Source organism: Talpa occidentalis, unplaced genomic scaffold (genome assembly GCF_014898055.3).
Source record: "Talpa occidentalis isolate TD23 unplaced genomic scaffold, MPIMG_talOcc4v2.1 talOcc4.14, whole genome shotgun sequence".
Taxonomy (NCBI): Eukaryota; Metazoa; Chordata; class Mammalia; order Eulipotyphla; family Talpidae; genus Talpa; species Talpa occidentalis.
The window spans coordinates 68,879,422-68,905,242 of record NW_023601433.1 but is presented as its reverse complement, the minus strand read 5'-3'; the positions used below and the strand labels follow the sequence as shown (position 1 = coordinate 68,905,242).

General features: G+C 38.9%; 1 protein-coding gene across 1 annotated transcript in view; it reads right to left on the bottom strand.

The window, feature by feature from the left end:
* The window catches only part of KIAA1217 (KIAA1217 ortholog), a 606,452-nt gene extending 604,511 nt beyond the window's left edge, over positions 1–1,941 (bottom strand). The window contains exon 1 of the mRNA XM_054695156.1: positions 1,879–1,941. The gene's annotated coding sequence lies outside the window, so the exon portion shown is untranslated. The remainder of the gene's footprint in view (positions 1–1,878) is intronic.
* Positions 1,942–25,821: the final 23,880 nt, after the last annotated feature.

The following is a 25,821-nucleotide window of genomic DNA, read 5'->3' as shown; positions in this document are numbered from 1 at the left end:
GTACAGGTATAGAAATAGGCATTTTAAGTAGCATAATATTATTAGAGGTTTGAAGGAATTATTTTTATTCTATAGTATTTTTCCATCAACCTGTTCTACTCTCCTAGACACATCCAAATGATCACATTATCAACATATCCACATGTGTGTGGCAATATGACCTCCATACGATAAACATTAACAGAGAACATACTCTTAAAAAAAGTTATTTTTTCCCTTTCTTGCGATTTCTTTCTTCTCTACATGTTCCCCCAAATACAACACAATGCTATCCTTTAAGACACTTTGCACTATGAATAATTTGCTCATTTATTCATTTAATAAACCTATTGTTGACCTGTGTGCCTGGCAGATTGTTGGCCTCTGAGCATCGAGCTGAATAATGTTCCTGCCTGTTGGGAGGATGGAATCTAGTAGATGTTGAGCCCCACAGTTAACGAGCTGAGAGTGAGTCTGTGTGTGAAAACCAAGTGGCACCTGCCCATTAGTGGAGGACTTACATGTTTTCCACTTTCTTTCCAGACCACTTCTACAGACCTCAAGCCCCAAGAACCGAGATAATACACTAATCATTGATGTCGCCTGCAGCATCAAACACAATGCCTGGCATATATTGAGCATCAGAAATATTTTGCATGAATAAATGAATGAATCTGAGTAAATGAAATTAGGTAATCAGTATGCATCTTGAATGGCTATTTAAAGGTACCAGAAGTTAGTGGCATTCATGTTTCATAAGTAAAGACAGTGGAAGGAGTCACCTTTGTCGTCTTTAGGGAATAGTCCAATCACATTAATGTAAAATTCCCTGAGAACCTTGGGGGGGGGGGGGGGAACAGGGTGGGCGAGCTGACCTGCAGAGCCCCCGCCTGGCCTCTGTGGGGCGCTGCTCCTAAGAGGAACGCAGCTTCCAGAACTTTTTCATTCCCCATTAGAAGTTTGGTCAGTTAAAAATGAAAACCTCCTGCGGGAGTCCGGCAAGAAAAGACGGAGCCATAAAGAACTGAAATTGCAGGGGGAAGAGAAGTGAGCCAACTGCCCAGGGTCTCCGGCGCAAAACGGCCCTCGCTGGCCCCCGAGGCCACAGGGAGCAGCCGCAGCTCGGAGACAGCAGCGTGAGGCCCGCCGCCGCCAGCTTGCTCCCCGAGCGCCCTGGCCCCCGAGAAGCCGTCCAAGAAAAGAATTAGCCACCGAGGCTCCGAAGGCACCCAAATGCAACCGCAGCGACCCGAGGTGCCACACCGGCCTCCTCCCTGACTATTGCCTCCGCCCTCTGCTGCTGTCTCCACCGTCGAGGCTGGCGCGCCTCAAAGATGCCAGCCCCCCACTCCGACGCCCCGGGTCCGGACTCCTCGACGTCTCCACCCTCCAGCATCGCTGCCGGAGCCGGCCCCTCTCTCCTTGCGCCCCCCGCGCCCCTGCCGTCGGGAAGCGCGACAGCCTCCGAGCAGCCCGGAGTGAGAATCCACGCAATACCCTCGCCACCAGGGTGCCAGCCTCGGTCCGCCTCCTGCTCGCCACTCCAGGGGGGCACGCCAAGGTCACCAGCATAGGTAGGACTAACTCCACCTTCCCTCTTCCCAAAGCCCTCCCTTGCCGAGACCCCCAGGTCGACTTCATTCCGCGCCCCCCATCCCAGCCGGCGTGGTCCTATGGTAGCCCATGGAAGCCCATGGAAGCCCTCACCCCACGGGCTTCCCTCCCTGCTTCTGCCCTCTCGGCCCCCCACCCCACCGCCCCATAACGCTCACTTTCTCCGCCGGGCTCAGCTCCCCTATAAGTCTGTCCTCCGCAGCCTTAGAAAACGAGGGGAGAGGTGCCTCCCACTAGCTCAGGGGGAGCGGCAGGGAAACCAACGCAAACTTCTGCTGCACTTACTTCGGGTCGAGGCTGCCGCCCCTCGCCACCCTTCGGTCTCCCCGAGGCAGCTGCTCCGCGGCGACCTGGAGCCTCTGCGCTCTCATTCCCCACACCCGCGCCGCTGCGAAATGCGCAAGAGCTGGGGTCTCTCCCGGGCGGGCGCGCCCAGGGCGGGAGTCCCGGGGCCGAGGTCCGGTGGCCGCGCGCCGCGGCGAGCTGAGCAGGGGCCGCCTCCAGCAGCTCCGGGATGCTGCGCACCGCGCCGCGCGCCCCGCTCCTCGGCTGGGTCGCTTCTGTCGGAGTTGCAGTTTCAGTGCGTGCCAGGACTGCAGCACCCTCTCCTTCCTCCCCCGGAAACGACTTTCAATTCACCTGGAGGCTCGCGGGAGCGGCGCGCCCGGCGTGCGCCTCCGGCTTCCCAGGCGAGGAGCGCGGAGCCCTCTCCAGCCGCTCTCCTCGGGACTGCAGTCCTGACGTCACCCGCCCCCCACCCCGCGCAGGAGCGGCGCGGAGGGTGGGGAGCCGGGAGCCGAGATGTGCGAGTGTGAGCGGGAACGTGAGCGAGTGTGTGCACACACGCGTGTGCCCCCCGAGACCGGGGGCCGGTGGGAACCGCCGCTGGATTCTGCAACCAGCCAGAAACCAAGCTACCTCCCAACAGGCCCCAGGGGCTGCTGTGAACAGCCGGGGGCGCTCGCCACCAGGTTGGGGCGGGGATGCTAGGGACGCCGAGTTTGTGTGCGACCAAAGGAAATGAATTAGCGCGATAGGGACGGTGGGAGAACGCGAGTTGGCACGCTCTTGCCCCAAAGTTGGTGGGTGCACTGGATTCCTTTTAAAAGCTGCCTAGAGGTTTGGGGGGGGGGGAGAGAGAGGAGTAGACTCTGTGGGTGGGTTGATTATCACGCTCCCGTAGGAAGGAGGCGGGGTGGGCACCGGGAACTCTTGGCCTCCAATCTCGCCCTAAGGTCCTAGTAGGGAAACAGCTTCAGTGCGCCAAGGGCGCCTCTTGCCTCTTCCAAGCGGACATCTGCCGGCCGCCGCTATCTACTGAGAAGTTGCTGCGAAGGAATCAGAGCCCGAGCTTCGGCAGCTAGTTCCCTTTGGAAAACCTGGAGGAGTCTCCACCAGAAGCTGGGCGAACCGGCAGGAGTCAAGGCCTAGGCTGGACTTCAGAAGCGCAATGCCTAGTCCTTGCTCCGTGTTTAGAACTTGGAGCAGTTCTTTGAGATGAGCAGGGTAAGGCCACAGTGAGGCTCTGCCACCCTCCAGGATCTTACTCTCAAAGGGGACCCAACTTTGCTTGTCTCTGAAGATGCCTAGGGGTCAAAATAGACGCTTTATGCAGAGGCTTCAAATGAAGGAACTTTAAGCCACTCTAGAATGGCGAAAGGTTGCCCCTGGAGTGTTTGTCCCTCAGCGGTGGCCTAACCATTGTTGGGGTCGAGTGCGCGTCTCGCTCCTTGAGGCTGTGCCCAGCCTCCCACCAGCATCCGCCGCTGCCTGCAGTCGCGCGGGAGTAAATTGTGCCTTTGCGCTCTCACTGCCGCAGGCGGGTCCTTCAGCAGGGAAGCCTCTGGAGCGCACTGCTGTGACCGCCAGAGCAGGCAGTTTTGCCTATATGCAATGGCAGAGGTTTTTAACTCTTAAGAGTCTTTCTTCCTGAATCCAGACCACTAATATCCGAGATTTCAACAGTTCTTTAAAATACATCTTTAAGATGGGAAATATGAGGGTCGGGGGGGGGGGAGCAAAAAGTGAACAGAATGGGAGGGGGAAACAATTCCTGTCCACACTTCTTAACTTCCAACTTCTTAAAGTTTCTAAAAGTAGGATCAGACGTGGAAGGAGCAGTAAAAAGCGTCCTTGTGACCTCTGCTCTCAAATGGAAGCTTAACAAAATAGAAGCAAGTCTGGGATCTTGGTCTGTACTGCCTTAGGTTTAAGAATCATAGGAATTCACACATTGGAAAATTAGAATTCTAGTTAATTAGGAATGTTATGGATATCTTAGCTAGGGTTGGATTTAACCAGTCGAATTAGGTAATAAGTGAAAATACAGCATGTTCTGATTAGAACATAGAACAAGGGAATTTCAGAAGACACAGGGTATCAACCATCCTATTTTTTAACGTTTAATTTGAAAACACCTTGTCATCATGAAGGAATTACATAACTAGAGCTAGTTATGCATGTTTCAGAAACAGCAATTCCTTAGCAGGAATACTGTTCCTGAGGATGTTAATTCAGATTAATAGTGTGGGAGTAAGCAAGTCATTGACAAAAGAATGGTTTGAAAACAAGATTGTGAAGTGACAGCTACGATGATACATCTGAACCTTCTAAATTGGGTCACAATTTGCTTCAAAGCTTTCACTGTCAACAGCTAGTTAGTGATGTTGTGTTAGCAGCAACGACAACCTGCTGGCATGGCCACAGAAAGTAACAGTTATTTGATGTGGCAGGGCTAAGCACCTCTTCCTTGATTTCCTGTTGTATTCTGTCCACACCTCCAAGATAATATTCTAATGTGATTGGTTGTTTGCATATCTGTCTTATAAACTTAGAGGTTCACATATTTTCAAAGTTTTGGTGTTCAGAACTATGCACTCTGCAAAAGTATATTACAATGTCTTCCTATTGTGCAGAATGCACATACCATTTAAGTGGGCTGTATGCATTTCTGATAAGTTAAGAAGCATTGTTAGCTCAACTTGCCCTAATCTATTTCAGGACCCTAATCAATCTCAGGACAGCTCACACTGATCCAGGTTCTGCCAATATGACCACAAAGGTTTCAGGCCAATGCTTGTGTCACCATGCTGTCAAGCCAGGACCCCTTATGGCTAGGCAGGTCAATTATCAGGCATATTCCAGGGACTGTGTAGAAAATTAGCTACACACACACACAGTACCACCACTGCCGCCATGTGCACACATCAATCCACAGATTTTGTTTGCAAATAAATAATTGCTCTGTTAGGAATCAGTGTCCAGGCATACCTGGGAGAGAGGTACTATTTTAATATAGCACCCCATAGTTATCAAAGTCTCTAAACCAAACCATCTAACAAATACATGTTGGCAAAACTATGAAGACTCATGGTTCTCTCTTTCCAGAAGCTATCTCTTGGATAAAAGAAGCTCCTTGAGTCAGCCTCTCATTTTCTGCAAAAAAAAGACAAGAATAATAATGGAAATTAGTTTTTTCATGTAGGACTTACCTAAAAGCCAGTTAACAGATATGTCTGGTATATGTTTATAGTCTGTATGTATGAATATCTATAGATGTATATATAACTATAATGATCTTAATAAAGTATTTTAATAAATCCATTGAATCATAAAGGTATATTTCTAGAGAAGCATTAAAAAGAGCTTAAAATAACCCATGATAAAGAAAACATTACCAAAAAATGTTAAGCATTTTTCTGGTCATAGTCAATTTGATATAAAACATTGGAATTTTCCTGCAACTTCTCTCAGGACTTGCATTTGCTCTTAATATTTCATGCTTCATGATATATTAATAGCTTTATATTTGAAGTACACGTATCATACTCTCTAATCCTAGTAGGATTAACCCCAAAGACAAAATCTAAATAGCCAATTATTTTAAGAAGTTAGAGTTCTGAATTGATAATTTCAAAAAAACATAATCAAAACAAGACTTCATATATTTATACATTGTATTCCTAAATTTATTATAGACTAGCAATAATTTTATAATGAAAATTATTATATTAATGTCCTTTATATTATATCATTATATTTGAAATGATGTCATTTTACTTATACATATGTTCATATGTTATAATTATACTATATGTACTTTCAAATGTAAAATATACATAAATTTTCAAGTAGGACTTTTAGCAGACCATTCCATAGATCTGTTTTTTCTTGAAGTGCAGAGTACTCATTCTAAATAGACAATACTGACACCAGAGATATATTTAGCATACTGTGAAGCCTAATAAGCAATAGTTAAGAGATAATTTGGTGTTGTTTTCATATCAAGTTTTGGGAAGTTCTTCCTTATACAGTCAGTTTTACAGATTTTTATAAGGGTGCTCCTATGTGTCAATTTGCTTGTATGTGAAAGCAGTGCTGCTGGTTACAAAGCTGTTGTGTTTCCCATCAATAGTATCAAGGCAAGAAATGTCCTACTCAAGAGAATGGTTTAGAAGGTTAAGTACCTAGCAGACCCAGTTCTTGCCCTCAGAGCCTACAATCCGCAATACCCTTTTTCTTTTCCTGCTTTCTTTGTGATCTCCCTGTGACATGTTTTATGGAATCTAGGGATCTGGACACCTGGTTTTTGCCAAGTAGGGGAGGTCTGAATTTACAAGAACCAGTCAGATTATTCTCAAAGGCTCTAGAATTATTTTTTAAGTGGATTTAGTTACAGGATTTTGATTCTTGCTGAATTGTATGGAGCAACTGCAACCTAAGGCTTAAAGAATACTTGCTTTTATCCTTCTGCCCTTCAGAAACATTTATTTCTTTATCCCCATTTTCTGCCTTTGCACGGATTAGCTTTTTTTTTTTTTTCATTTACATTGCCTAATTCAGACAATTAGAACTTAGGCACCTCTGGGCAGAACCCTGTCTGCCTCTGGGTTTATAAAGCATTATGTACACTTAGTGCACTCTATAAATAATAATAACAGTAATCACTCTCTATACAAAATTAGAATGTTAGCATATTCAACTAGTCTGGTATGCTGATTTGCTTTCGTACTTCATAATTATCCCATGAAACCAATGGTATAATGGGCACTATATTATACAATCTTCCAAAAATATGTTACTATATAATTGGGAGAGAGATGCACCTGCCGTTTTTCTCCACCCACCTCTAAGATACAGAAATGGCAGGGTGATGCTTAAGTTGTATTCATGTTGCAAACTATTCAAAGTAATCTCTTTTTCAGCCTTTTCCATCCAAAAAGCCAGCCAGCATTAAGTATCCTTAAGATATTTGTGCCCAGAAGGAGTATGAACAGGAAATAATATATAATTTGCCCCATGTAAAGGACAGCATGAGAATTACAGATTGCCACTCACTTACGTTGGGAAATGTAGGGTTTGGGGGCATTTAAACATTGGTAATTACCAGTGGTCACGGTTGCAAGCTGATTGAGCTTTCATTGTGTGATTAAACACAAATCGGAAAATTAGCCTTGACTTCGTTGTAAGAATGACCCACTACCTCTCATTTTTAAATTCAAAAGAAAGAGCAAAGAAATTACTGAAAACAGCCTCTAAATGCCTCTTAGTTTGTAATAAGCAGTGCTGCAGGTCTCTTCCTGCAACAAACTTGCCAGGTTGAGGTAATTAAGTTAGTGCTGCGGCTTAAATCACTAAGCAGACAGGTTACACGCTCAAAATACCCATGACATTTGAAAATATATAGTGTTGAAAAAGCAGTACTACATAAAACTGAAAACCTCACACCATTTTACTAGCTAAGAAGAGTGAGCTTCCTGCCTTCCTTGCTTTTCTTGCCCAGGGGTTTTCTTCTGATGCAGTAATGTTATTTTAATGTGCCAGAATAGAAGCCTTGGACAGAGAAGTCTGCAGTCAAAAATTCCAGTGTCTCAGGTTGTATTTTTAGTCTTCTGAATTAATTGGATATAGCACCATATAGTAAAAATCCCTTTGACACTGCCGCAGAAATACCTAAGGCAGAGTTCCCAGAAAGTACCGCTGGTTGGCCATGGAGCCGAGCTGCTGGCAAAGGTGCCGAATCTGCACTTCAGCAATATTGAGTCTCTGGGTTTTCTCCTGCAGAGCACAACTCATTGATTTTTACAGTACATGGAGCTTACTTGGGAGGATGTTATCATTTGAAACATTATCCAATCCACCAAAATAATCATTAGGTATGTATGTCTTCACTTGCAGCTACTTATATATTTTTAAAAAAAGCTGTCTTGACATAATCTTGGGATTTGTAAGGTAAAAGACCATACGAATGGAAAATGCGGGGCCTCCCCAGTGGCACAGCGGTTGAGCGCTGGGTTGCTAAGCTGCCCGCAGCTTCTGCAGCGCCAGTTCGATCCCCGGCCCCTGGGCGAGGGTCCCACATGGCACACAGTCCTCTCCTGCCGCCCGCTGCTCCCCTCAGCACTGTACTTCATAGGTCTGCCTGTTCTGTTCCCCTCTCTGGCTCTAGTGAATTCTCTCACCCTCCCGCGCTTCTGACTGTACCCAGTGCTTGTAAAAAATAAATCAATCTTTAAAAAAAAAAAAAATGGAAAATGAGGAAGGCAAGGTAAAATGCCCTCTAGGACACTTCCATTAAAATGATAAAAGGAGGAAAGTATAGAAAGTGTTCCTCTCCTCTAGCAACTACTTCTGAAGTTTTAAACTATACATGTTAGTTAAAACACCGTCACAAGGTATTTATACTCTGTAGGGCAGAAAAATATATATATTATAGAAAAAATATAGGAGCACGAGATAGGTGGGAAGATGAGACAGGACTGGATCCAGTTTGAGCTATGAGTGAGAACATCTGGTATTTTCTTTTTTCTTTCTGACTTATTTTGCTGAGCATGGTCCCTTCCAGCTCCTTCCATGTTGCTGAAAATTGCATGAGTTTATCTTTTTTGAATGCTGAGTAATATTCCATTGTGTATATGTATCACAAATTCTTGATCCCGTCATCTATTTTTGGGCATTTGGGTTGTTTCCATAGCTTAGCTATTGTAAATAGAACTGCTATAAACATAGGGGTGCAGGTGCTCTTTTGAATTAATGTTTCTATGTCCTTTGGGTAAATACCTAGGAGTGGAATTGCTGGATCATATAGAAGCTCCATCTTTAGCAGGGTGAGGAATCTCCACACAGTTTTCCATAGTGGTTGGACCAGTTTGCCCTCCCACCAGCAGTGCAGGAGAGTTCCTTTTTCTCCGCATCCTCACCAACATTTGTTGTTGCTAGTTTTTTTTTAATATGTGCCATTCTCACTTACGTAAGATGGTATCTCATTGTAGTTTTGATTTGCATTTCCCTGATTACAAGTGATGTTGAACATTTTTTCATATGCCTATTGGCCATTTGCATTTCCTCTTTGGCAAAGTTTCTTTTTTAGCTCTTCTGCCCATTTTTTGACTGGATTATTTACTTTGTTTTTGTCGAGCTTTATCAGCTCTTTGTAGATTTTTGTGATCAGTCCTTTATCATTAGTGTTGTGTGCAAAAATTTTCTCCCAGTCAGTGGGGTGTCTCTTTGTTTAGGTTACTGTTTCTTTTGCTGAACAGAAGCTCTTTAATTTGATGTAGTCCCAGCTGTTTATCTTTGCGTTCACTGTCACTGCTTTGGGAGATGTGTCTTTAAAGATGTTTCTGAGGTATATGTCATGCAGTGTTTTGCCTTTATTTCCTTCTATATATTTTATGGTTTCAGGTCTTATGTATAGTTCCTTAATCCATTTTGAGTTGGTTTTTGTGTATGGTGTGAGGTAGTAGTCAAGCTTCATTCTTTTGCATGTAGCAACCTAGTTTTCCCAGCACCATTTATTGAACAAACTTTCTTTGCTCCATTGCATATTCTTTGCTCCTTTGTCAAAGATTAGTTGACCATAAATCTGTGGGTTTATTTCTGGATTTTCTATTCAGTTCCATTGGTCTGTGCTCTGTTCTTGTTCCAATACCATGCAGCTTTGATTATTATGGCTTTGTAGTATAGTTTGAAGTCTGGGCATGTGATGCATCCATTCCCTTCTTTTTTTTTTTCAGGGGAGCTTTGGCTATTCGGGGATTTTGGTGGCTCCCTATGAATTTCATCAATATTTGTTCTATTTCTTTGAAGAATGTCATTGAATTTTTTTTTTTTTGGAATAGCATTGAATCTGTAAATTGCTTTTGGTAGGATGGCCATTTTGATAATGTTAATTCTCCCAACCATTGAGCAGGGGATGTCTTTCCATTTCTTTGTGTCTTCTATTTCTTTTAACAGTGTTTTATAATTTTCTTTGTATAGGTCCTTTACCTCTTTTGTTAGGTTTATTCCCAAGTATTTGATTTTTTTTGTTTCAATAATAAAAGGGATTTTTTCATTTTTTCTTCTTCAGATTTATTGTTTGTGTATAGGAAGGCTACTGATTTTTGTGTGTTGATTTTGTATCCTGCTACTTTACTAAACTAATTGATTAGTTTGATTAGTTTTTCTGTGGAGTTTTTGGGGTTCTGGGGTTCTCTATGTATATTATATCATCTGTGAATAGTTATAGTTTAACTTTTTCCTTCCCTATTTGGATTCCTTGTATGTCTTTCTCTTGTCTTATTGCTCTGGCTAGGACTTCCAGTATTATATTGAAAAGCAGTGGTGAGAGCAGACATCCTTGTCTTGTTCCAGATCTTAATGGAAATGCTTTCAGCTTTTCACCATTGAGAATGATATTGGCTATGGGCTTGTCATATATGGCCTTTATGATGTTGAGGAATGTTCCTTATATCCTGAGAATTTCAAGGGCTTTTACTTTGTACTTTGTACTTTTACTTTGTACTTTGTCAAAAGCTTTCTCAGCAACTATTGGTATTATGATATGTTTTTTATATTTCTTTTTGTTGATGTGTTAGATTACTTGATTGATTTTTGGATGTTGAACCATCCTTGTGTCCCTGAAATAAATCCTACTTTGTCATGGTCAAATATCTTATGGCTACATTGTTGGATTCTGTTAGCTAAAATTTTATTGAGGATTTTTGCATCAGTGTTCATTAGAGAGATTGGCCTGTAGTTTTCTTTTTGTGTGTTGTCCTTGTTTGGTTTTGGTATTAGTGTAATGCTGGCTTCATAGAACATGTTTGGTATTATCCCTTTTCAATTTTTGAAAGAGTTTATGAAGGATAGGCACTAATTCATTTCTGAATGTTTGGTAGAATTCATTTGTAAACCCATCTGGTCCTGGGCTTTTGTTTTTGGGGGAGGGTTTTGATTACCACTACAATTTCACTGCTTGTAATTGGTCTGTTTAGGTGTTCTATTTCTTCTCTATCTAGCTTTGGGTGATTGTAAAGTTGTAGGAATTTGTCCATCTCTTCTAGATTGTTGAATTTGTTTGCATATAACTGTCATGGTAATTTCTGATTATTCTTTTGATTTCTGTTGTGTCTGTTGTGATTTCTCCTTTTTCATTTGTGATCCTATTTATTTCTCCCGTTTTCCTTTTGTGAGCCTGGCTAGGGGTTTGTCTATTTTATTTATTTTTTCAAAGAACGAACTTTTGGTTTCATTGGTCTTGTGGATTGCTTTTTAAGTTTCTATTTCATTTATTTCTGCTTTGATTTTTATTATTTCCTTTCTTCTACTGGTTTTAGGAGTTTTTTGTTGTTCTTTTTCTAGTTCTTTGAGATGTGTGATTAGGTTGTTTCTTTGAGTTCTTTCTTGTTTCTTGATGTGAGCCTGTATTGCTATATATTTTCCTCTTATTACTGTTTTTGCTGCATCCCATACATTTAGGAAATTGGTGTCCTCCTTGTCATTAAACTCAAAGTATTTTTTAATTTCTTCTTGGATCTCCTCATTAGTCCATTGGTCTTCCAGTGGGGTTTCAATCTCCATGAGGTGGGAGGGTTCCTTGCCTTCTTTTTATGGTTTATTTTTAGTTTGATGTCTTCGTGGTCAGAGAAGATGGTTGGTATGATTTAAATCTTGGTGTATCTGTTGATGTTTGTGTTCTATTCCAGTATGTGATAGATCCTAGAGAATGATCCGTGTGCACTTGAGAAAAAATGTGTACTCAGATTTTTTTGGGTTTAGTGTTCTATAGATGTCACTTAAGCCCATGAGGTCTAGATCCTTATTTAGAGCTTTAGTGTTTTTACTTATTTTTGTCTTGTTGATCTATCCATTGTTGATAGTGGTGTGTTGAAGTCTCCTACTACATATGTGTTTTCTCTGATTATGTTTTCAGAGATGATAATAATTGTCTGATATATTTTGGTGCTCCTTCATTTGGTGAGTATATGTTAATGAATGTTATGTCTTCTTGAAGTATTGTCCCCGTGATCATAATGTAGTGACCATCTGGGTCTCTTTTTACCTTTTTGAGTTTGAAATCTTTTATCTGATATAACAGTTCCTGCCTTCTTTTTTACTCCATTTGCTTGTAGGATTGTTTTCCATCCTTTTACTATCAGCCTATTTTTATCTTTTGCAGTTAAATGTGTTTCCTGGAGACAGCAAAAGGTTGGCATTTGTTTCTTAATCCAGCCTGCAACTCTGTGTCTTTTTATTGAAGAGTTCAGTCCATTTACATTTAGAGTTAATATTGATATGTGAATGTCTGAATTTGCCATTTTGTTTGTCTTTTCTCTGGTTTTATATATATATATATATATATATATATATATATATATATTTTTTGTTTGTTTGTTTGTTTGTTTATTTATTGTCTTGTTTCATTCTTATTCATCCCTCTGTTGGTTCTGGCTTTAGGACTCCTTGTACTGTTTTTTGGAGTGGGGGTTTAGTCGTAATGAAATTCTGGATTTACTGTTTGTCTGGGAAGGTCCTTATTCTTTCTCCATAGAGGAAGGAAAACTGCAGGATAGAATATTCCTGGTTGGCATTTGTTGTCTTGAAGTCGGTTGACTATGTCCCTCCACTCTCTCTATGCCCGTAGTGTTTCTTCGGAGAAGTCTGATGCCAGCCTGATTGGTTTTCCTTTGTATGTTATCTGTTTCCTCCTTCCTGTTAGCTTCATTATTTTTTCCTTGTCTTGGATTCTTGGGAGCTTTACTATTATGTGTCTTGCTGTATTTTTCCTATCATCATGGAAGTTTGGTGTTCTTCTTGCTTCTTTTATGTCTATTTTCAGCTCCTTCTTCATGTTTGGGAAGTTCTCTTGAATTATTTCCTTGAATATTTTCTCTTCCTATGTCTTTCTCCTTTCTTTCTGGGATTCCTATAACTCATATTTCCTTTCCTCGTGGAGTCAGATCATTCCCAAAGTCTTTCTTCATTCTTTTTCCTTTGTACTTCTCTTTCCTTTTCTGTTTTGGCTCTTTCTATTTCTGTGTCTTCGAGAGTACTTATTCATTCTTCTATTTCATGTATTCTGCTTTCATTGCTTTTCCCAGAGTTCTTTAGCTCCTCCTTTGATCCCCTGCATTTCTTTCATATCCCTCTTTAAGGACTCAATTTCATTCTTCTGGTTGTTGATTATTTTTCCCATGTCATTGATTATTTTTCCCATATTATTTTCAACTTCTTTCAGTTTTTCAATCATCGTGACTTTAAATTCTCTATTGGGAAGACTCATAAGTTCCTCTAAGTCACTGTTGTTGCAGTCTGGTGTTTGATTGTCTTTTTGTGGTGTGTCTTTTCCATGGGGACATGCTTGGTTGCTTGTAATTTTTCTTCTCCCTGCTGTTTATTTTCTAATTTGTCCTATGCATTGGACACTGTGTTGCTGGTACTGGCTGGCATCTCTTTGGTGTGTTCTTTCTGGGATATAGGAAACTGATGGTCCAATAAAGTCCAATGCTATTATGCCTAAGCCCAATAGGGCAGTGTTACTATGGATATGTTAATGGTCGCTGTCCAGAAAATCTCCTCTTTCTGTATTTAATTCCAGAGGTGGGTCTTGAGGTCCCAATGCCCTGGCATTGGTTGGATCGGCTGATGGGTTCCAAATCACTGGATCCCCCTCTGGCTCCAACTCTCTGCCAGGTGGGACCTGGCTTGTGGGGCCTTCAGCTCACCTCTGGCCATGGGGACAACAGCCCTTTCCCAGTTCCACATAGTCTAGGCGAGTTCCAGACGCAGAGATCCCTGTTCTAAAATGGCAAGTCAAGAGGGCACTTCCCTGTGCCCACAGCCTGGGTGCTGTTTTTGAACATTCAGAAAGCAGGAGCCTGCCAAGGAATGCATATGGAGACTTCTGCATGGCGGTCCCTGGGCTGAGAATGTACATACTTAGGGCACAGATAACCCTGGGATCCCTGAATCCTTGACTGCAACTCCCACCAGAAAAGTACAAGGCAGTACTGTACCATTTGCTGTGGGGGGAAAACTTCCCAGTCAACAGAACTGCAAAGGCAAAGACTTTGTGATTACTTATGACTGACCCTGAGATATCCTGTGTAGAGCTAGCTTCTCCCCAGGGGGTTGGAAGAATGCTCTTTAGCTCTTTAGATAGAGGATTAAAGTTTTATAATGGAGTGTGTGGGTGGGATTATATCATACTCTGTGTGTGTGTGTGTGTGTGTGTGTGTGTGTGTGTAACTATTAAGCCCTCACTCTTGTGGAGAAACAGATTACGTATTTTTAGATTATATCCACATAAAGCTATATAAAAAAGCATTCTTTTCAAAATTCAAGACACCCATGAAGAAATGTGCTATTCTCTCAAAGCTTACTTGCTTATTTTGCCCCCTAAGACTGTCAGTAAAACCTTAAATTATAACGGCACAGTTAACAATGACTGTCATGTCTGATTTTTTTCTCGATCTTTTGAAATAAGTTTTACAACAACCATACAGAAATTCAGATATAAGAAAAGCCTCAATACCTGATCACTAACTCTTTTTGAAAGATTTCCAAAAAGGCAGTTCATGACTCCCTATAAGCTAAGCTTATGTGTGTCCTTTTTCCTTTTTCTGCCTGAGAGTCCCTGTGACTCCTTGAGAAGCAATGCAGACTAATGAATGCAAAGTAAATAGGTCATTCAATCTTAGACTTTTGATGAAGACTTTCTGCATCCCTTAAGCTATTTTTTGTTTCTGGATTTTGTCTTCCTGATGGCCATGGCACATGCAATTTTGAACTCTTTCAAGTGAATCTGAGGGAAATGGAGAGGAAAAAATATTCTGGATTAAAGCATAGGATTTGCATGACTTGAGGACTTGCATGACTTAGTATTTTTGGTATTTATACTTAAATTATCTTTAGTATACAACTTTAGGTGGTACTATGCCATGTCACCATGGTAAACATGTTTTAAACTCCATTAAACATTATTGTTTGTTAAAAGTTGTCAGTTGTAATTTATAATTTAAATAAATGGGGAAAACACACAGTTTCTAGTGTTCTTCACTCCTTTGTGTAAATCCATATTTTCATCTAATATAGGATTCTTTTAACATTTCTTATAGTGAGTCTCTGTTGGTGATGATTTCCTTCAGATTGTGTTTACATGAGAACATCTTTATTTCATGTTTAAATTTAGAAGTTATTTTCACTGAGTATGAAATTCTTACTTGATAAATGTCTTCCAGTACTTTTGAGATTGCTCTGCTACCTTCTCACTTGTATTGTTTCTGTTAAAAAAAAAAATCTGTCCTAATCCATACCCCTCTTCTTTACTTACTGTCTTTTTTTTTATTCTCAATCCCTTTGAGATTTTCTATTTTTCATGGTTTAAAGAATTTGATGGTGATGTGCTTTGTTATAGTCTTCCTTGTGTTATTTTGTGTATCAAGAAAACATAGATTATCTAAGATATGTAGAATTTTCCTTTTCGCCAAATTTGAAAATTTTTCAGTGACTATATCTTCAAATATTTTTCTGTCACAAGCTTTCTGTCCTGTCCTCTATAAACTTCAAGTTCACATATGATAGACCATTAAAATGGTCCCAGATCTCAGTGATTTTCTTCTTTTTGTAGTTTTTGTCTTTTTTCTGGCTGCTTTGCATACTACATAGTTTCTATTACCATGTCATCAAGTTTACCAGTAATTTCTTCAATGAAGAAATAATTACTCTAGTAATTTATGCAATGTCTAATCTGCCTATAATCCTATCAGTGAATATTTCTTATCTCTGAGATTTTAGTTTCCTTCTCTAGAAGTTTGATCTGGACTTTTTACTATATCATGTCTCTACTTGTTCAATTTTTTTTTTAAAGATTTATTTATTTTATTTATACAAGCACTGGGTACAGTGAGAAGTGCGGGAGGGTGAGAGAATTCACCAGAGCCAGAGCAAGGAGCAGAACAGGCAGACTGACAAAGTACACTGCTGAGGGGACCAGCGGGAGGCAGGAGAAGTCTACGTGCTATGTGGCCGGGGTGGCCGGGGATCGAACCAGTGCTGCAGAGGCTGCGGGCAGCTTTGCAACCCAGCACTCAACCGCTTCGCCACCGGGGAGGCCCTACTTGTTCAATTTTTACTCCAGCTTTTTTGAACATCTGGCATACAGTTATAATAAATGTCTTAATGTCTTTGCTAATGTTAGCATCTGTTTCAGTTCTGGGTACATTTTGATTGATTCTTATTTTATTCTCTTTATAAATCATGTGTTACATCTTCTTTGCATGTCAGGTAATTTTGATGTGATGCCAGTCATTAGGAATTTTGCCTTACTGATTGCTGTATATTTTTGTATTCCTATAAATCTTCTTAAGCTTTGTTTTTAGATACAGTTAAATTATTGTGAAACTGTTTGATTTGATTGGATCTGGTTTTCTGATTTGCTAGGCAGGTTCAGAGTATTGCCCAGTCTAAGGCTTATTATTTCCTACTTCTTAGGCAAGATCTTCCTGAGTGTTCTCCCCAGGACCCCTAGAATTATGAACTCTTCCATTTTGACTAGGGCAACAGGTACAAATTCAGATCCCATATGAACCCCAAATATGTACACTCTAATATTTTGGGTGGATCTTTGCCTGCCTTGGGTAGTTGTCTCACATGTGTGTATTTATTAGTATTCTGCAGAATACTCAAAAGTCACTGTCTGGAATTCTGTGGAGTTCTCTCTCTTGCAGTGCTGTCCTCTCTGATATTCAGTTCTGCAAGCTTTACGTCTCCAATTCCTAATTTCATCATGTGTAGTGCTCACCTCATGTGGTTCACATTTCTCAGGAAAACTGTTCTTCTTCTAATATCCAAAATATTGAAAATAATTGTTTAATAGATTATTTCCACTTTTTAGCTTCTTTTGAAGGACGCAATACCTGTTGCTTCACCTTAGCCAGAAGCAGAATTTTAGTCAAAGTCTATTGGGGAATGCGTACTGAGTCTCCTTTGCAAAGTTTTCTTGACTATTCCTAGAATTATACAAGAGGTGTATTACATATGTTCTACACAGTTATCTGGGCTGCTCCACCAAGGACCTAGTATTACCTGTGATAATCCCAATCAGAATCCGAGAGGATTTTTTGTAGATATCAACAAGCTGATCTAAAATTTATATGAAAAAATCAGAGGAGAGAGAAGCAAAACAGCAGTTTTGAACCAGCAGAACAAACTTAGAGGTTACATATAACCTGACCTTAACTTTCTATATAACAAAAAGTAAGATATTGTTTGAAGGGTAATGATGGAATAAAATATAAAGTCCAGAAATAGACTCATGTAAATGTGGCCAATTTACTTTTGACAAAGGTGCAAGGAAATCGATGGTGGAGGAATTGTCTTTTCAAGGAATTTTGTTAGAAAAATTAGACATCCATATATGAAAAAATAAATCTTGACCTATACCTCGCATCTTTACAAAAATTATTTCAAAGTGGATTATAGAGCAAAATGTAACACATAATTCAATAAAAATTTTATAAGGAAAAAGGAGAAAATCTTTATGACCTTGGTGAGGCAAAGAATTTTTGTATGTGATGCTAAATGTACAATCCATACAAAAGTTGATAAATCATACCTCATTAAAATTAAGGACTTCTGCTCTGTAAAAGCCACTATTGAACGAATGAAAAGATAAGTCACAGACCTAGAGAAAATATTTGTAAATCTTAAATCTGAAGGACTGTGCATCCAGAAGATATAAAGAATTCTTGAAATTCAACAATAAGAAATGGTCCTCTAGAAAAAGTGGACAAACTATTTCAAAAGATACTTTACCTAGTTAACATATACAAATGGCAAATAAGTGTGTAAAAAATGATACGCATTATCATTCATTAGGAAATTGCAAAATAAAACCACTATGGGATAACCCTTCTTACCTACTAGATTGACTTAGAAAACAAACAAATCCTAATAATGCCAATCTTAGTGAGATTGTAGAACACCAAAACTCTCACACACTGCAGATAAGAATTTAGTACACTACTTTGGGAAACAGTTTCTCAGTTTCTTACAAAGTTAGAGATACATTTACCATAAGACCTAGTAATCTCACTTGGAGGGTGAGATAAACATGAAAACCTCCTTTCTTGCAAACACTTGTAAGCAAATGTTTCTAGCAATTTTATTCACAATCATCCCAAACTGGAACTTATCCAAATGTCCTTCAATAGAGGAATGGATGAATAATCTATGACACATTCTTACAATGGAATACTAATCAGCAAAAACATAAGTGTGTATGGGGGGGAGAGAGTGAATTGCTTATATATGAATAAGATGGATGAATCTCAAATGCATGATTCCAAATGAAAGTTATAAGATACAAAAAGGTAAAAATTGATTGAGTCCATTTATATGCTTTTCCTGAAAAGTGAAACCTTAGGAAAGGTGAAGAGATCAGTGCTTGCTAGTGGCTAGGGCTTAGAGGAGAGATTGACAACAAAGGACAAGCATGATATTTTGGAGGATGATGGAGCTGTTTGCAGAACTGTATTGTAGTGCTGATTTATGACTCTTTGCATTTGTCAAAACTCATAAAACTGTAAACCAGAAAGAGTGAAATGCTACTGTATGTAAAAATAAAGAACCTACATACTGAGTATGAAGACACCCACTACTTTTCCATGACTCAACTCCAAAATTCAGTCTTATTCCTTAAGGCTGGATACTGGAGAATTCTATTTTCTTGAGATATAAAAAGACTGATGAGTGGTAAGGTTAAAGATTTGCATATACTGACATTTGATAATACTCAGTGAAATGGCCTGGCATCTGCCATGAAGCTCTCCTGAAGCCCCAAGAGATAGGTCCTGTCTTCACATACACGTATTCCAAACCTTTTTAATATGAAGATATGGCCAAGAAGCCATGCACATTCAAGGGAAATGAAACCATGAAGAAAATTGAAACAAAAATCTGCATTTAATAATCTCAAAAAGCTGAGACAATGTTAATGCCCTTAAAAAATAGTAAAAGATGTAATCAGAAAACAATAAAGAACTCTTAGATATTAAAAACAGAGTAAACAAAAAGCAAATATTGTTTAAAAATGAACAATGATGTAAAAAAATAAAATAAATATATATTATTAGAACAATATTTTACTACCATTAAAAAAATAACAGAGTAAACAAAAAATATCATGAATGCTGGAAGACAAATTGCGGAGTATCTCCTAGAAAGTGTAGCCTAAGTGAAGAGATGTAAAATAAGAAAGAAAAAATTTGGCAAGACATATAATTATTTCAAAATTACACATCCAGATAATGGATAATACAGAAAAGGAGGGCAAATAAAACAGAGGAGAAATAATTTAGTTAACAAAAAATACAAAGTGATTTCTTAGAATTGGAAAGATGAACCTAGCAAAATAAATTAAAAAGATCTAAGCAAAGCATGTCATTATGAATCTTTTTAAATATAAAAATGGTTTATTTTTTAATTCAAAAAGCTTCCAGGAGAAAATGCTTGTTATATTCAAAGCATGAATGACAATAGACTTCTTAACAGAGACATTGGAAGCTAGAAGACAATGGAGCAATACTTCAGAATTGGGGGGCGGAAGGGAATTCAGATCCATATCTAGCCAAGCTAACAAAAGTACAAAGGTGTCATAAATACATTTTTAGACATTAAAAGTCTCAGAAATGTTACTTGTCAGTCCCATTAGCTATATCTCAGAAAGCAGCTGGATGACATTATACGGCAAGTAAGAGTGCAGACCAGGAAAACAAAAGAGCAAATCTAAGAAGCAGAGAATCTAGTAATACAAGGGTGAAGCCAATGGAAGTCCCAGGACGCCATCTCAGCAATAAACCAGATCACACTCTCCAGGTTGGAAGAGGAGGATAGAAGGATTCAAGAAATAGCTACTATGCTTCACTATGTGGAAAACTTTTTAAAATAATATCACAGGTTTCATAGTTCTTGTGAAGAATGTGTGATAGGAACATTTTAAAAAACTAGCAAATAAAAATGAAGTAAATGTCAACTCAAAGGAATACAGAAGGTTTCATATAAAAGAAGATAAAATCATAAAATAAGATTTTGTTCAGCAGTGAATAATACTTTCATAGTCATAAAAATATAACATTGATAATTGATTTTATTTAAAGGTATAGTGTAATTATATGGGGGGAGATGGAAAAAGGAGGGAAGTTGAGGTGTGGAGTAGTTAAGAATCTTTAATGCTCATCTTTCATACCAGGAAATCAACAAATAATGTCAAAATTGAAAAATTGGAGTAAGAATGGCATTTAAAAATTTAGAGGTCATTATCAGAAGAAATAGCTAAAGGACATTATTTAAAAGGTCTCCAAGAAACCCAACTCATGTATTAGGGGAAGGGAGTACTGTTTTTTATTAAATATCTTAATTTTTTAAATCTCCATGATGTTTTACTTTGATAAAAATACAATTTAATTGCAGGTTTTCATTTGCAATCACCTATTGTAAGAATGTCAGTCGGGGCAGGAGGCTGTAGGATAAATTTGGAGACATGAGGAACAGTTTTCTGTTTCTAAATTCTGCCTAGGCATAGAGCTGGTCCTGCTAGTTTCTTGGGCAGGAAAGAGATATGGGATAATTCTAAAGTTTCAGACCTTCTTCTTATAGCATTATTTCTGTAAAGACAGCAATAGAAAGACAACGCCTATATTTTAAAGTTTTCTTTTTTACTCTATTTTTTCTGTGATCTTTTTAAATAGAATTTTCCCCTGGCCAACATAAATAGTAACCCAGCTCTTTAATGCCATTAATATTTTTCTGCCCTAGACAGCTGCCTACCAGCCTATATAATAAGATTGGCCCTGACATTATGAAATTGACATAACTAAATGTCACTATAGACAAGGAATGTGGAATCAAATTTTAGTAATGTCAGCCCTTTGACTCTGGAAGAAAAAAATTCAGTCATCAGCAAAGGCCCCAGAATGACACACAGATACTGAAGTCCTGTGCCAAGGTCCACAATGCTCCAATTGTGAAGAGATTTGTACAAGTACTTGGCCAACTGGTCAATTTTATGGATCTAGAGTAACATAAGGAACTGCAGTGCTGACCTAAAATGTCTCACACCCTCAGAATAGTGACTAATGAAATAAAAACATGCCTCTGACTAATGAAATAAAAACATGCCTCTCAAAAACCTTGGAGACAAATCAATTTTGACCTGTGTGACATTTGTTGGCTCAGACAGTTATGCTTCCTGGGTACCTTATTACACAGAGACAATGGACAAAATTAGAGGAGTTTAGCACAGGAAAGTCAGGTGAAGAAAGTCTGTTTTATTTGTAAATAGTATATAAGTAGATTTTTAAATAACCAAACTATCAATCTATGCTTTTGAAATTCATTGTGACTCTTAATATACTTGGCCTTATTTTCATCATATTTCATCACAATTTTTCTGAATTATACCTTTCATCTTTCTAGACTTCTGAATTGATTTTTTCCACTCCATTATTTTCTCCCTTATGCTTATTTGAATGACCCATATTTTATTTCTAGTTTTCAAGTAGTTGTCCTTAAAATTATAACAAGCTTACATTTAAAGTCTAACAGTAATCAATATCTTTACCTGCCTACCAAAAAGCATAAGAACTTAACATTATATAACCCAATCACCCATCTCAGAACTTACATGCCATTGTCATCAATTTTTTAAACTTAATCATGTTTCATTTGCATAAATTACTTACATGAATAAACCTGCTGTCCAGCATAAAACATTATCCATACTGCTGCATCTATGAACTGCTTCCCTATTGCTCCATGTGTGATTTTGTTTCATACCCAAAGGTAACAATTACCCATATTTTTATATATATATTTTTTCTGTTTCAAAAGCAGTTATATCACACATATATATGTACCTAAAAATGTGTCTTTTAATTTTGTGTTCTTTCAGACTTTATAAAATATTTTCTAGGTGGGCTTCTGAAACTAGCTTGTTTCATTTGCTTTTATGTAATCAAGAGTTATCTGCATTGTTACTGTGCTCTAGGTTATTTTTCGTGGCTATATAATATTCCAGCATGTGACAATTCCATAAATTTTTATCTAGTCTCCTATCAATGACCATTTGATCTGAGCCAGCTATCGAGGTATGGCATTCAGATCTCTCTTCAGGAGAAAAAAATATGAGGATTGTAGTTAACTGAAATCCTCCAAAGACAGAAGGTCTTCCTGCAATATTTATACAGAGGTCATGGTCTTCCCCTGAGGGAAGCAGTGGGTGAGACAGGAGGGGTCTGCAGTAACATGTAACATGTTGGTCAGCATCCTGGTGGGTGGAACTCATGCCACAGTGACTGGCAATAGCTTGATAGCACTGAGACTTTAATCCCTCTGCCACCAGGGAGGCCCAATTATCTCATTTTCTTTAAGATATCATTTTATAGAAATAGTTAAATTTTAATGTCATTGAATATACCCTTTTTATACTACAAATATTTAGTTTAAATTTATAACATATATTCACTTACACTCTTTAGATTTTAAAGATTTTTTAATCCAACACCTGAATAAACATACACCTATGTTTATTGCAGCACTATTTACAATAGGTAAAACCTGGAAACAACCCAAATGCCCCAAAATAGATGACTAGATGAAGAAGATGTGGCATATATACACAGTGGAATATTATTCAGCAATCAATTTGCCATTCACAGCAACGTGGATGGAACTAGAAGGAATTATGCTCAGTGAAATAAGCCAGAAGGAAAAAGAAAAATATCGGATGGTTTCACTTATAGCAGGAATATAGGGGGGACCCAATAAGACATCAGTGTAAAAAAAAATAATAACAGTACAAAACACAACAAAGCAAAAACGGACAATTATAAACCAGAGACATTCTGCAGGGGAGGAGGAGGGAGAGGGGTTGGAGGGAGGGAGGAGCACAGGGGACTGAGGTGAGGGTGCACAGGTGCATTGGTGAAGGAAACTCTATGGGGACTACACCTGAGGGGTGGGGGAAGAAATATTGTTTTAAAATGAACAATGATGTAAAAAAATATAAAAAAATTAATATTAAAAAAGATTTTTTAATTCAAAGTATCTAAATTTGACTTTTATATGATAGAGGTTTATATGATAGAGGTAAGGTTTTTTGTTTTTTGGTTTTTTTTGCAGAAGGGTGTTTTTTCCCAAACAAAATAATATCTTGATAGAAATTTTGAGGAGCTACAATTGTGAAAGTCATGAACAGCAAGGAGATTTATGCATATGTAGGCAATGGCAACTATGCCATGACTTCCATCTGCTAGTATTATAAACTATCACTGATTATAAGGATCTATTAATCATGTCTTTTATTTTCTGTATTATGATGCATTGACTTCTGGGCCTTGCTGATTTAAGAGAGACTATCTTTTTCAGGATTAACTAACTTCTAGAGATGGTAAACAGTTTGCCTGTAAGCATATCTTTCAGATGCAAACCAAGCAATCTAGAACCCAGACCCCCAGCTACCTCCTTTATGGAGCTCTCACATTCCACATGCTTGACCACTGTCCATGTGCCCTAGTCACCCCTAGGTCAGACACTACACAACTTATAATAGTCCCTGAGCCCATGGAAATTATTTAAGCTATCCAATTCTAAACCTGTTTGCCCTGCCTTTCCCAATCCACCCCAAAGAAAACACAATAAAGTCTTTGGCCAATAATGTCCCCCAACTCCCGTGTCCTGACTGACCCTAGTGCTTCCTGTGTAATCCGCCTGTGGCAAGATTTATCCTCTCCTGTGAGTGTGAATAACTGTCTTTACAATGGCAGTTGTCTTCCAATCTGTTGCTATTGTCATATCTAAAAATAATGAAACATTTATAAACAGTATCAGGAATAAAATAATTAGCTATCATTTTTAGTATTTGGGAACTTCAGAAAATGCTTCCAAGTTTCCAAGAATAAGTATTTCAAGCTTTCATTTTCCTCCCATTTCAGAAGTCATGAGAAATCACTTTCTTTTCCCACAACCTCCTTTCAGAAATCCCTAGTCTAGCTCTGGTCTTGCCTTACTTTGTCCACACATGGTTCCTATGGGTTTTCTCGTCTCTCATCCACCTATCACGCCTTTATTTTCCTTCACTTCCAGTCCCTAAATGCCAAACATTTCTTTCTACCAAAGAGTGGTGTTTGTGTTGTGGGCAGGTCCCAACTATAGCTTTTCATTAAGAGGCTGAGTTTGATCTATTCACCAAGAAGTCTGCACCTAATAAAATTTGAAATAAATATCAAGATTTAAACCAAATCAATTACAAACCCTAGAAACCTGACTGTAGAACTGAAGTTACCAGAGGGTGGAAGGGAGAATAGAGACCACTATGGAGGGGGCCTAATGAACTGTGGTGAAGAACTCTGGGGACCTTGCTGGTGGGTGTAGCATGGTAACATACATCTGAAGGGTCAGGATCCTATAACTCTGAATCAGATACAGTGTTTTACACCAATGTTACCTCAATAAAAACAAATATTTTGTGGTGTTTTGCTCTGTTTTAAGATCACAGAACAAACAAATTATAGAGACTTGCCTTCTTACAAAAACAAACTGTCACAGTTGGGGCAAAAGATATCAAAAAGGCTATGAAGTTCCTTAGAAAGAAAGAATGAGGACATGACAACTAAAAATGATATTATTTCTGCTTTGAGTCAGCATACCACCTATACTACCTTAAAAGCATGTTTATTGCCCAGCTAGGTAATGTTCTTAAAACATTCCAGTGTACAGTACCACATTGCCCCCAAAGGAATAGAATTAGCTGTGGCTAAAAATGCTGTGAATTCTTATCTTTGTGAAGAAATTTTCCTTGAGTTATAACCCTGAAAACAGAGCCAACTTATTCTCACTGACTTCCTTATTTTAAGTGAGATGTGTTTCTGGACACAGATACTCTGATACTGTGTAAGATAATGTGAAACAAGGAGACTGCATGTGGCGTAAATACTTATGGAAAATAGGAGAGAAGTAAGACCAAAGTGGCTTAAAGTAGAGAAGAAAACTCTAAATTATTCAATAGGAGTTATAGCTTTTATTTCTTAGATTTGGACAACTCCAGTAGAACCTCACTGGAAAATTCTGTTCCCTATATCAGAATTTGTTAAAATTTGTTAAACAAAAAAGCATCCTTACAAAATTATCCACCTGATAAATTATTCTCAATTATAAGTATAGTGATCATATATCTTAGACTTCTCTGGGACAATTGCAATGAAAATTCATTATATTTCATCCTGTCAAAACAGCATGTTCAATGTTTAACCAAATGTGATTATGTATTATTCAACTTAGAGATTAGAAAACATTTACAATCAATAAGAACACTCAAAAAAAGTTACAGTGGTGGGCCTCCCTAGTGCCGCAGGTGGTTGAGTGCAGCACTGTGAACCTGTCCGCAGCCTCTGCAGTGCCAGTTCAATCACCGGCTGGCCAGCGAGAATCCCACATGGCGAAGCAGAGCTCTCCTGTCTCGCCTGCTGCTCCCCTCACCAGTGTATTTTGTCAGTCTGCCTGTTCTGTTCCCTGCTCTGTCTCCAGTGAATCTTCTCACCCTCCTGCGCATCTGGCCTGTACCCCAGTTCTTGTATAAAAATAAATAAATCTTTAAAAAAAAGTTACAGTGGTATCCCACTGTATTTATTATATTCAGGAATCTAAGTTAACAGAGGCTTATAAAATCATTGGAACATTAAAAAATAAGTGAAAAATAATGTAAATTTATCCTTCCAAGACTAATGAGAATTTATCCTGCTTCTGAAGATAGTCAGAAAAACAGATCAACAAACCTGTTCCATTACACCCTCCCTCTCCAAATATACAGCCATGTTCTGGAGGAGAGAAAAATAGTAAAATTCTAGGCCTCATCATCCCAAACCTATGGAGAAGACTGTCTTATATCTTACTGATTAATGTCCAAATTCT